General features: G+C 38.5%; 1 long non-coding RNA gene across 22 annotated transcripts in view; it reads right to left on the bottom strand.

Moving 5' to 3' along the window:
* Window positions 1-552: 552 nt before the first annotated feature.
* The window catches only part of LOC138023713 (uncharacterized), a 48,257-nt gene continuing 35,850 nt past the window's right edge, over window positions 553-12,959 (bottom strand). For 3 of the 22 annotated variants that reach the window (XR_011126769.1, XR_011126770.1, XR_011126766.1), the window contains 4 exons: window positions 6,634-10,242; window positions 5,157-5,296; window positions 3,436-3,475; window positions 560-2,791 (listed from right to left, as the gene is read on the bottom strand). This is a non-coding gene — a long non-coding RNA (uncharacterized lncRNA). Of the gene's footprint in view, window positions 2,792-3,435; window positions 3,476-5,156; window positions 5,297-6,633; window positions 10,243-12,959 lie in introns of all 22 variants that reach the window. The other 19 variants (XR_011126763.1, XR_011126762.1, XR_011126765.1 and 16 more) reach the window with 15 other exon arrangements.

Below are 12,959 nucleotides of genomic sequence, written 5' to 3'. Positions count from 1 at the left end.
TAGAAGAATATTCACGGTTTCGCAAGTACAAAAATTAATTTATTTCCCAGGACATTTGACTCTTGACTCCATGAATCTTCTCCTTCACGTTTGGCTTAGCATCTCACTAAAATATAATTAATTTACTTTTTCGCTATTATTGAAAGCTTGACAGAAAAAAAACTTCTTAAGTTTTTACAACAAGTTTTAGTTAAGGCAATAACGGCCAGGCAATTGAATGACACTTTAAAATGTATTTTGCTTTCCGTGTCCATGCGAAGTCATACAACTTTCAGCCACCAAATAAACAAGACGTTTTCGCGGGAGAAGGTTTATTGTTAAGAGAGACGACAGAACACAACTGCAAGAACTTCGACTTGTAAAAACAAGCTCTAAGATATCAACCAATTTTAAAAATCCGAAATTAATTCGTTGATAATGTTGGACACATAATGTTACTTAAATATTTCTTGTTAATCTCTTTTCATCAGCATTTCTACCGCTTAAATGGACTCGACATGCCGCTCACTCACTCTACTGTCAAAATGTCATAGACGGACCATTTAACTTTTGTTCCATTTTTTTGTTTGTGCTCCAATTCTAAAATAAAATGTCAAAGCTATTTCCTTGAGCTCATTTTTGCACAATATTTCCCAAATTTTCGTGAGTTGTAAAAAAGATTTTTGCGAATACCGCACCCTCAAACATTCAGCGGATGGTCTTTTATCACCCTTATCTTGAAATAGATTTGAATTTCAACTTGGGATGGGTGGGAAGGGGGGAGTGGGGGTGGTGGAAGTGAGAGCATGGTTAGCGCAATTGTGAGAGCAGTCACCTACCACAAATGGGTTTGTTGGTTCTCTACTCTGCTTGGAGAGGTTTTTCATCCGGTACTCCGGTTTTCCTCTCATGCACCCAAAACCAATAATTTATTTCATCTGTTTTAAATTGCATTAGTTCAATAATTTATTTGATTTTGAACAAAACGCAAGTGAAATTATTCCCTGATTTCCAGAGTTTACCATTTGATTAGGCATCAATATCATGAGCAACAAATAACGTTCATAAGACGCCATTTTGGCTCTGTAGGAAAAGTTGCCATGGCAACATTGTAATTTCACATGTGATATCATAAATTAACGCTGAAATTTTGCCCCAAAATTAACGAGCAATTTGTCACCCATGCTATTATTGAGAAAAACTACATTGAAAACCAAATAATTAGCCAAAATAAAGCGTATCACACATTGTTAAGAGAAGCTTTTATTCACTATTTTAAAAAGTGAAAACTTTGGCCAATTACCTTTACCGTCATAATCATAACTCTGTACGGCAACAGCATCTTGGAGATAACAAGAGGATATAGACCTCTTTCATAATGGCGGCCAAATGAAATAATCCTTTGTTGTAATGCCAATAAGCCTTTCTAGCCTCGCTACGATGCGCAACTTTCAAAAGAATATTTGTTTCAAAATGAGGGCATTAGGTCTAATTAACATAAACACAAAAGAATGTGAAGATGATCGCCATTTATGAAAGTAGCCTATACAGTACACTGAAATAATAAAGAAACAATCTAAAAAAATTAACTTCAGTTGGTAAACAATCAAATTTTGGCTGAGAATAAATTAATAGTCTTGATAGAACATTAAAAGTACAAATCCACATGCAAAAACAATCAGTTCTCCAAGATAGCCAGATTTCACACCTGCAATTGTGGTCAGCATTCTCCTTATTACAATGACATTTCAGCCCTTTTTTATCTCTTGAGAATAAGCCATACACTAATTTAGATCACTTATTTCTGGTTGCACTACTTTGGCTGTGATAACAAGAACCATTTTCACATTGTAAACTAGAACAAGTTCATGTGGAAAGGAGAATTTGCATGTACATGGGTTTCTTAGCCAAACAGGTTCTTAAAAAATTAGCTTCTTATATGTGGGCAGGTTTGTTCAACAGGTCAGTAAAATTTGAGATGAGAAAGGTCATGAAACAAATGGGAGGTACATGTAAAAGATTGGAAAAGAACTGGAGGAAACTTTTGAAGAAACCCTAACCCTGTATTAAAGCTATCCTTCTGCCAAAACATTTGTAAATAGCTGAGGTTGTTTCAAAATTGTTAAAACAATAACTTGTGACCTGTAAAATAAGCCTACTGCATTCCAAACATTAATTACCAATTTTTCCTTGAGCCTGAATAGACTGTACCCCTTATGACAAAACACATCATATTCTTTCTTTTCATTATTCTTTTGCTGAGTGACTACTGAAACAGTGCATTCTGGTATTTATAGTAGTCACTCAACAAAAGAATTTTGATGAGTGACTACGTAACAAGGGATAACGCCTATTGAAGACAATAATAACAAAATAGCCAGAAAGACATTGGGCTGGCTGCATCCCATCTTGTATCCAACAAGGAAATGGCTTTTGGCAAACTCTGCCTTGTTTCATTTATCATTTAAGCTTGGCTTATCACAGCAAAACATTCCAGCCACTTGCAAGCAACAATTTCTTCAAACTTTTCCATGAAAGCACAATGGCTGGCATCATAGAAATTAATTCAAAAAACACAACCTTAACAATTTTAACCTTATATTTTCAGGTCATTGCCTGCAAAGGAGCCAGCATGACTTCCAGCTTTGATCACAGGCTACCCAATCATCACCACAAGTCACAAAAAAAAATCATCACAAGGCAGCAACTTGCAGCCAGACCAGATTCTACCAAAATGCTTGTCCATCCACTATCACCTGAAAACAGCAAACTCAAAATTCAGCTTCTGCAACACAGATCTTCACTTTCCAACCTGAAACAGTAAGTGCACTGTTATGTGAGTTGGGCTTTGGAAGATTATAATAATTAAGCTCTGGTTGAACCTTGCAAAGCATACTTTGCAGACATGTGCATTCCACCAGAAATTAATCGGCTTCTTCATTCGTCTTAACTTAACCATAGTTAGATTAGTTAGTGAGACCTGCGGTGTGGGATGGCTCCTCCCCTTAGGCTCCCATTAAGCTTGGGTTGCTTTGCAGTTCATTTGTCCCCCAAATAGACTTTGATCAGCTTCTTCAGTCCTGTCAAGTATTCTTAATTCTTTTGGCTTGAAGGACCACACTTTGTCTTCCACCAGGTGATCTGGTGACGTAATTCGGAGGACTGGGGAGAAAAATTTTAACGGCATATCCCACAACCGTGGGCGGCCTTATTTTCGAATTCAACATGGCAGAGGCGAGGTTAGATCTTGTCCGGTCTACTTGAATGTTCATGAAGTAACAGGAAATGTGGTAGACACGTAATGATCTGTTGAGTTTCGGCGATGGCAATACTGCAGGGAGTTTGGAAACAACACCTAGGGCCGCGCGCGGTTGTGGGATACGGCGTTAAAATTGTCCTTCCCAGTCCTCCAAATTACGTCACCAGATCACCTGGAGTACTTTGAACTGAGATCACCTGGTTGGTCATCTACAACTGGAGTTTCTGAAATGTGTTTCTGCAAATGAAGACAGATAGAACATATAAAAGTGAAAATCCACATGCAAAAACAAGCATTTCTCCAAGATAGTTAACAACTATTCACCAAAGTCAATGCTAGCCACCGACACTGAAGTGAATAGCTGTTGTAGTATATACTAAAACAGTGAGATAATATACGGCACAAAAAAATAATTTGGATGTTTTCTTCACTTGTCACGGATGCAAATCGGGACACCATTTTTTCTTGAGTTACTCAGAGGTAAATAGCACAAGATGTTCGGAGTTTGATGAGCCAATCAGTGCCCGCGTTCAACGCTATCCACTGTTTTAGTAAATACTACCATAATGAGATTTAATCCTTGGTCTGCAATCTCCTTATTACAATGACTGCATTTCAGCCCTTTTTCCTCTCAATAAAAGAAGCCATTAAACAAATTTAGATCACTATTATTATTTCTGGTTGCACTGTTCTGACTGCAGTAACAAGAACCATTTTCACATTTTAAACGAGAACAAGTTCATGAGGAAAGGGGAATAGGCCATTTCCAAATTCATGTCTGCCTCCTCTTTAAAGTGAGTCCAAGTGCAAAGTTTTTGTAATGGTAATTAGTTCTGCTTTACATCTGAATGAAAACTAATTTTCAATTAACAAAAACTTTGCACTGAGACTTGCTTTGAAGAGGAGGCAGACATGTACTCGCAAATGGCTTATTTACATGTACATGGGATTTTTAGTGAAATAGGTTCTTAAAAAAACTAGTTTCTTACACATGTAGCTGTGGGCAGGTTTGTTAACCAGGTTGGTAAAATTTGAAGTAAGAAAGGTGATGAACCAAATGGGAGGTAAACATGGGAAAAGAACTTAAGGAAAATACTTAAGAAATCCCAACCCTCCATTAAAGCTTTCTTCTCTGCCAAAATGCAAAGATAAAATTGGAAGGCCAGAGGCACACATTTGCAAATACATAAAGCTGGGCTTGTTTCCGAATTGGTAAAATAAGCCTACTACATTCCAAAAACATAATTAACTTACAATTTTTTTCCCTTAGCCTAAATCAAAGACCATAATAATAAAAAATAGCCACAAAAAATTTTGAGTTGGCTATATGGTATTGAATCCAACAAAAATCTATAGGCTATACAATTCAGAACTCTTGTCTCAATGTAAAAGTTCAAAATTAAATTTAAAAAAATGGATGGAAATCTTATGTACTTCAAGTTATTAGAAAATTCCTTCAAGTTTTCATTTCTTACATGAAAATATCGATCTCATCTCATCTTAATCAGGAACAAGTAAAACTTATTAAAGACAACGTTTCGGTGTCCTCATGACACCATCATCAGGTCAAATATAATATTTTACAGATAACTCGAATATTAATGTTCAAGATTAAGATCAAAGTCCCTAGAGGCTAGGTGAAAAGTTTTGCCTTTATCGAATCACTTTGGATATTCATACACGGTTTGTGCTCGCGAATAAGGAACATTTCATACACAAGACAATCAAATTTGCATGAGCATTTCTTAAGAATGCGAAATATGTCAGATGTTATTGTTCTTGATTGATGTTGACTTTGGCTGTGATTGAATATTGAACCAGATCTTTTGTCTTTAATAAGTATGTTTCTGCCCGTAATGTTTATCATCAAATCCATTACATTATCATGTTTGACAAGTAAAACTCTATTATTAATTACCTTTGCTTCCTACCAGGAACTCAACTGATGGACAGCCCAGTGGACATCCTTAGACAGAACGATTTAAGTTTCCACTCAGAACAGATTCCACCATTGTTGCGGACTGCCAATCCACTTTACTGTACCTTCGGCTTGGTATCCTGTAAAACACAGCGTATTGCTTCTGATCAGCCAAGGCAAGTCATTTGCAGCACTGTGATGAAAGATGCATCACTGCAGTAAGTCGACTTTTCTGTGGGTTGGGGTATGGGGGGTTAAAATAATCGAGCTCTGGTTGAATCTTGCAAAGCATACTTTGCACACACATGCATTCGGTCAGAAGTCAATTGGCTTCTTCATTCGGCTTAGTTAATGTAGCTAGATTAGTTAATGAGACCCATGGTATGGGATGGCTCCTCCCCTTAGGCTCCCATTAGGTTTGGGTTTCTTTGCAGGTATTTCGGTTCACAACTGGAATTTGATCGGCTTCTTCAGTATCGTTGAATATTCTTTTCGGCTTTCTTCGTCTTTGTTTCGGCTTAAAGGACAGCACTTTGTCTTCCGACACTTCCATCTGAGGTCACCTTGTTGGTCATCTACAATTGGAGTTCCTGAAATGTTTCTCTACCAATGAAGACTTCATCTTCTAGAAGCTTTCCTTTCTAGTTACTCTTTCCAGAGACTTTGATTTGATGTCATTTGGATGGTCATCTACCAATGGAGTTCCTGACATTTTTTCTACAAACGAAGACTTCATCTTCCACAAGTTCTCCCGCCTAGTTGCATGCACTGAAATTGAATTTTTTCACACGATACACTTCACTTGCCAGAGCCAGTGCTGAGTCAAGTGAAGGTTTAATCTCGCAAGGTTCAACCAGACACTTACAATAATTAAGATAACAGGCCATTCCAATTTTGTGGGGAGATCTCATTTGGGAACTTCCTTCAAGTTGAGTGGTCTCTGTAGTAAAACTTAACACAATTAGGTTAGGCTCGCAATGTCTGTTGTGGCTTTACCTCTTGCCTTTAAAAAAGAATTTTTCCAAATGACCCTCTTTAAAAACTACACTTTCGACTGGGCAAATTCAGTTTGACCAAACAAAAGTTAATTTACAATGGCAATGTGGTAACTGCTTACCTCAGCCTTGCGGGGATATAGGTTAGGTAAAGCATAGGTGTCAACTAAGTACTCACTAGGGTAAGCTGTGATGAGGCTGTGTTTCTTCTCTTTCTTAAATTGCTTAATTAAGAGGAGACACTTCATTTACAGGCTACCCAAGGGAATTCACGGGACAATCCACACACCCTAGTCCAAGCTTTTTTTAATATTATGTTAAGCATAACTGACTAAGAAGGATGCAACTGACCTGAAGACCAAGAGGAAAGGCAGTCAGTTATAGTTAGCACTCCAAGAGAGTGAGATGGGAGGATTTTTTCCACTATGGTGGTAGTAACACTGAGACATTGACAATAACTATTGTCTCCTTGTTAGTTTTACCTTGTGGAAGGAACCTCCTGTCAAAAAGCCCTGCATTGCATATGGCAGGCAGTAGGACTAGTAGCATTCACATTAAACATCTTCAAATTGCAAGAATCCAGTGACACTGATCAGCAACAGTCCCAGCCCAAGTACAATCAATGGTTCTTAAGGGCACCTGTGGAATTGCACTGGAACCAGCCAGCTGAAGACGTCAATAACCAAAAGACTACTTTTGAAATGAGTCACGTTAAGTAGTTAGAGTAGTTGCCAATGAGGCGAAGACTGCTCAAAACAGAGCCGAGGATAAAAGGACATCACTTTAAATTAACCCAAATAGTTTTAATACCTATTGATATTGACAGAATAGCTATTATAACTTGCACTTAATTTTAAAAATACACAGCTGCTTCAACTTGCAAGAGGCAGATGAAAAACCTTTGCGTTTTTGTTCTGCCAAAAGTTAAATTCTTTCAAATCAAAAATGGGTTTATCATTGACCGGGATTTTTAAATGTGTGTTGAGACAGCTGTCAATACTTAATAACTGGCTGGTTGGTTCCCATTTTCGGGTAAGTGAAGTCATGGCAAAAAAACATCAAGGAGGCTGAAATGGAGACTGGAACGTAACAGCAACCCGTATAAGGTAAGGCCAATTTTCATGGCACAACTTTTGTCAAAAACTGTTTCAGGAATTGAAACGGATCTAGACCAGGATTCTAACCTGTGATAGGCCAGGCCTAGGGGATTAGCAGTGCACCACACTGCACTACCCCTTGGCAACAAAAGTTGTATCATGTCAATGGGTCTGAGGCAATACACTACAACCTGGCATGAGGTATGTGGAACTTTTGTATTTTTCTGCCGATTCCGAATGCGCACTTCATTCGATTTTTCGGTGCTCTTAACTACAGGATTCACTATTCGATTCATCGTCAACACTTCGATCATTTCACTGCTATTCCGCTATGGCTACATGAAGAACTCGCCATTCACTATGATAATGACAATGGCCTGGAAAGCCCTGAAAATATTCTTGGTTTTGCCAGGCACCCAAATTTTTCCAGCATAGGTGCGCACCCAACCATCAAGACCTTCAGATGCAGTGGAGTACTTAATAAGTAATGTCAAGGTTGCTTTGTAACTATTAAAAGAAAGAAATAAAACTTTTAACACTAAACCTGTTGTCAAGCTGGTCATTTAAAGATGATTAACACAAAGAGCTACTGCAGTACTGCACAAAAAAAGAACTTTTCGCTAACAACAATTCATTGCCTCCACAGGTTCTAACACAACTTTTACTTTTCAGGGTATGACAGTAATGTATAAAACAAAAGACTGTAATATGTTCTGCTGACTTATCACAAATAAAAAAAACAAAAACCATCTGGCAGTCTCTTCATTTTCTAACCAAGATTAATTGCCTCCACAGGTACTAACACTGTTTTCCTTCAACAGGTGCTTTTTCTTTTCAGGCTATCAAACAAAAGGCAACTGAATTAGCTTATAAAACCTTGTAACTACAATGAATGAAAATCAATAAAACAAAGAAAAACTCTTGTCAGTCTGCATTTTTTTAAAAGTCACTTTGCTGATGTGAAGTGCCATGTAAAACTCACTGTGATTCTGTTTCAGCACATTTCGTCTTTAGCATAATCAGCAACCACACATGACCAGATGCTATAAAGATGATTTCGAACGAGAAGGTGAGTCATTACAAACAGGGTGGTGTTTATAAAAATTAACCTTGTTATTTACTTTAAGGTTTCAGTTCCACACGAATGTGTACTTGCAAACACTGCAGTAACCCCAGCCGAAAGAGGAAGCACTTGATCAAGCAGTAGATGGTGTGTAAGTATAATGACTGCCTTTTGCTTTTGCTTTTTTTTTGCCATAAAGAACACTATGCTAAAGAGTTAAATAATTAATTCTGTGAGCTTTAAGGAAGTGAAAAAGAGACTTTGAAAATTAACTACTATTTTTTGAGTATAACCTTACAAAAGTTAGAGCACTCTGCCCAGGATCCTCTTACATCAGAGACCAAGGCTGGGAACATCTTGTCATTGTGTGTCCCTAAGGATTACTGAAATTTGGAAATGAGGGCTTACAGATAAAGCATGGTGGATCATTATTCAGCAAGCCCTTTTAAAGTTTTATATCGACATTAGAAACATTAAAAGTGAGAATATTTAACCAATACTTGGGATTCAAACCCATTATTACTTGTTGCAAATGCCTTCAAGTTAATTTCACGATATTCTGAACAGATACAAATAAAACATAGCTAACTTTTAAAACTTGTTTACTTGGCAGGAGAAAAATGGTGTCTCAATTCTGCAGCAATATGACCTCTAGTGTTCCTCTAACCTTGACGTCATCTTTGCAATCACAAGAGACGCAACGGCTCCACTCCGATGAACTTTTCTGTTCCCAGGGCTAAGCAGCATTTTATGACAACAATATCTTTGCACCTGTTGCTGATACTCATGTTAGACTTCCTTATTGTTGCTCACAATATGAAGATTCCCCTGGTAGATTGCACACAATATTTTGAGATTGAAACTCTGTTTTGAGGTTCCTCCATGTCTTGTGCAATGTCTAGTTGGAGTCTGAGCTTGAGTCAATCATCTCAAACAGGATTTTCCTTGTGGGGTTGATTGGGTAGACTGGAAGGTCATTCTAACAGCCTCTATCCCCACAGAATCAATCAATGACTTGAACTCAGTTAATTATTTTGGCTTGCACCGGTACCATTGCTCCACTGTGCAATATAAAATCTCTTCACAATCCCCTCATTTGCCCTTACGAAGGGTTACTCAGTACATGTATGCATGATCTGGATGGAACAAGATAGTTGACTTGGCTTTCTGCACTCGCTCAAGCAAATACTGAAAAGCATTGTTAAAAGTTCATGAGTGCTACTCCAAGAGTTTCTGGGCAAAAAGGTCTTTCATTGCCTAGAAAACCATTTCTTTACAAAGAAGTTATGCCACAATAACACTTCTTTTCGTGATTCCCACAGATGCCACTCCAGGTCTACCTTCTCAATCTTTTTAGAATGACCAAAGATAATTGCAAACACAAAGTCATTATACGTGCCTGAGAAAAATAATAAGGAGTCTTGCATCTACCACCCTGTTGTAAATACGACTTGCTTTTCAATTGCGTTTTACCAACTTTTGCCATTTTCTTTGACAACTCACAATAGCTGACTGTTTCTCTTTCCCATTTACTGTGAAATATTGTAAGGTATTGCCCTTTGGTTGATGGTGATGAGGTTCCTAAGGACATCTTGACCCCACAAGGAAACAACCATGTACTTTTATCTCCATCATGCAACTGCACTAAAGTGTGTGCTCTTGTTCAGTTTGCACTTTCGCAAATTGCTTCTACATGTACCATGTTTTAGTTAGCCCAAGAAGATGTAGGTGAAATCTACCCAACCCATTTCTTGTGCAAATTACAACAACAGTTGCTGACAATATTCCTTACGTCAACTAAGCGGTGCTGCCTGGGATCATGTTGGTAATTGACCAGAAGATTGCCTTTGCCCTCACACAATGTCTTGAGCTTGACAACCCAACCCATGGCCAAACCAGAGTGCAACTTGATTAAGCTTCCATTTCATGATCTGGTAAGAGGAAATTTATATTCTATTTGAAAGTACCCATCTCTCTGCAGCTGTGGTTTCATGTAGGGTTTATTAGTGTAGGCTAATCACTTCCCTGGAAATTCTCACAAGAGGCTAATCAACTAACTAATGGGAAGAGAGGATACTTAACAAACCTTAAAAGGTCAGTGGCTAGACCTTGCTCGGAGAGCCAGCCTAGATAGAGATGTTAAGCACTTCAATCCCTCCACTAACCTCGGAGCTTACCTAAGGAAAGCTGGAGTACCCCTTAGTCTTACCATAGACACTGGCTTGCAGAATAAAGGACAGTTGCATTGGTGGATGGGCCTTCCATGGCCAACTGCGTATACACTGTGCAGCCAGATGCTGGCGTGTATCCTGGGATCCACTCACCCTGGTTAGAGAGCCACTGTGGTTCATGAAGGCAATGGCAAACCATAGTTTGCTTACAGATTTGTAGTATGACCATATTGTAATGGCTACATTGGAGAGTATCGGACCTGATGACGTTACCAGGATCTTTCTTTGGTAAGATGCCACATCGAGCAGGAGATGATCATGTGAAATCCTCCTCTTTGATGATTTGAAATGGTGTATGGAATGTAAGAACAATGTCAAGGCAATAGAAGTACAAAATGGGAAGACTGGAGAGGCAGATCCCAGGTCTTACCGCAGTGTGTTTAAAAACAAAAAAGGAGACTTTAATTATTAGCGCTGAAGTGGGTTTAATTTACTTTACTCTGGGGTTACAAGGAGAAAAAGTGCTGTTGCCCTGCTCCTGGACAACCAGGCAGGAAAGTGTGTTGAGAGAGGAGAACCTTATAATGGACTCCTGATGGTAATGGTCATAGTAATGAATTTATATAGCACATTTCCTATTCACATGCGCTTTTTACAAGTAATCAACCGTTGGACATCAGCATATACATGTACAGGCACCGCTGACAGCCGGTATTCGTTCATTAGTGATCTCACCCAACCCATGAATGAATGAAATGAGGCCTGACCACAACATTGGGATCTACATACCATACTCTTTGTGACATATGTGTGGCTTCTTTTACGTCCCACACGATTATGAACATTAAAGGGTTGTGAGACAGGATCTATGGTTTATTGTCCTTATCTCAGAAGACTTGGAAGTCAAATTCTTTGCAGATGTCATTACAAAGACAGCACTTTCTCCTGAGTTGTTTGAAGACCCTGAGTGTGTGGCGGAGTAGAGGAAATGCATTATAACATTGATCAAATATTTAAACATGGACAAGGGAACGACTACGTAATAGGACTGGGGGATTTCAGTGCAGTTGTTGGTGAAGGAAGCAATGGTTTAATAGCAGGCTGTTTTAGCCTTGGTGGCAGTAATGATAGGTGAGACTTCCTAATCGAGTTCTGTAAAATAATGCAGGAATATTATGACAGCTAACACCTGGTTTGAGCACAATTTAACGGGCCGATTCCAATTCTGATCACAATCTGGTCATGATGATGGTTAAGCTAAGTTTGAAAAGAATATGTGGTAGTAGGAAAACCAAGACGTAAAATAGAAAGAAGATCTTTGCAGAAGACATGGATCAATATCTTCAAATGAATGCAAGTCAAAACTCATCACAGAACAGATGGAATTACCTCAAAATTGCACTTTGGAAAAGTGGGGAAGAGAATATTGCATACGAGGTAAGCAACAAGCCTACGAAGCCTTGGGTTCTTCTTATTTTGTCCATCATTGCTGATGAAGACAGGTTGGGTACATCACTTGTTGAGAACCCTCATTTCGCTTTTGGAGTCCTCCTATAGGAGCTCTGACATCACATGTTAGAAATTCATATCAAGAGTCTTGACGAGCTGAGTTCAGTTGTCACTCCTTATGATCATCCCTTTTCTGTTTAGCCTTGGTTATCCTATTGGCTACTTTGGTTTATCAGAGCCCTCCACATAACTCTTTCTCTGGCTAGGTCCTCCCAAGTTTCTTAGTCAATATCACATTTCTTGAGGTTTTGTTTCAATCGGCCCTTGTACCTTTTCTTTTGGCATCCACAATAACATTACTGTGTGACCTCCCTTCAGTTCTGAGTACAATATGACTTTGGAAATTCTTTTCTTCTGACATTAATACATGACCTGCCTGTCTGAGTTGTGCTGTTATCATCACCTGTTCCATGCCAGTCCTGTTACCTTTCTCCAGAACCTCAGTATTTGGTAGTGTGTCTTCCCATCTGATTTTCATGATTTTTCAAAACAGGTTAGTTGGAAATGGTTAAGGTGCTTCACATGTCGGCTGTAAGTTGTCCATGTTTCACATGCATATGGAAGCAATGTGACAACTACAGATGATAGCCAAAAAGGAAGAGAGGCGAAATGGAACAATGTAAACATGGTACCTGGTAGAGGAATGCATGGGAACAATGAACTTTGCAGACAATGGAACAAGTGAGTGCTAAAAGGTGGGCGAGTCAGTGTAAAGCCTGGTGAGCAATTTCTAATCTTCCTTGAAGGCAAACATTGAAATCAAGTTACAAACCAAAACTATATCGGAATTTAATCACACAATTGCAAGATGAGTACTGTGAGAATGAACTAGATTGAGGATAAGCTGGATGAAGGATGCACTTTAAAAGATAAAAAAATTACTCACAAATGCCTTCAGCATCAATCTGGAAAAGAGAATCATCAAGATTGTCATCTGATGCACTTCATTTTTGGGGACAAGTCATGGT

Source organism: Montipora capricornis, chromosome 11 (genome assembly GCF_036669925.1).
Source record: "Montipora capricornis isolate CH-2021 chromosome 11, ASM3666992v2, whole genome shotgun sequence".
NCBI classification, from domain to species: domain Eukaryota; kingdom Metazoa; phylum Cnidaria; class Anthozoa; order Scleractinia; family Acroporidae; genus Montipora; species Montipora capricornis.
The sequence above is the reverse complement of the archived record's forward strand: the minus strand, read 5'-3'. Positions and strand labels throughout refer to the sequence as shown.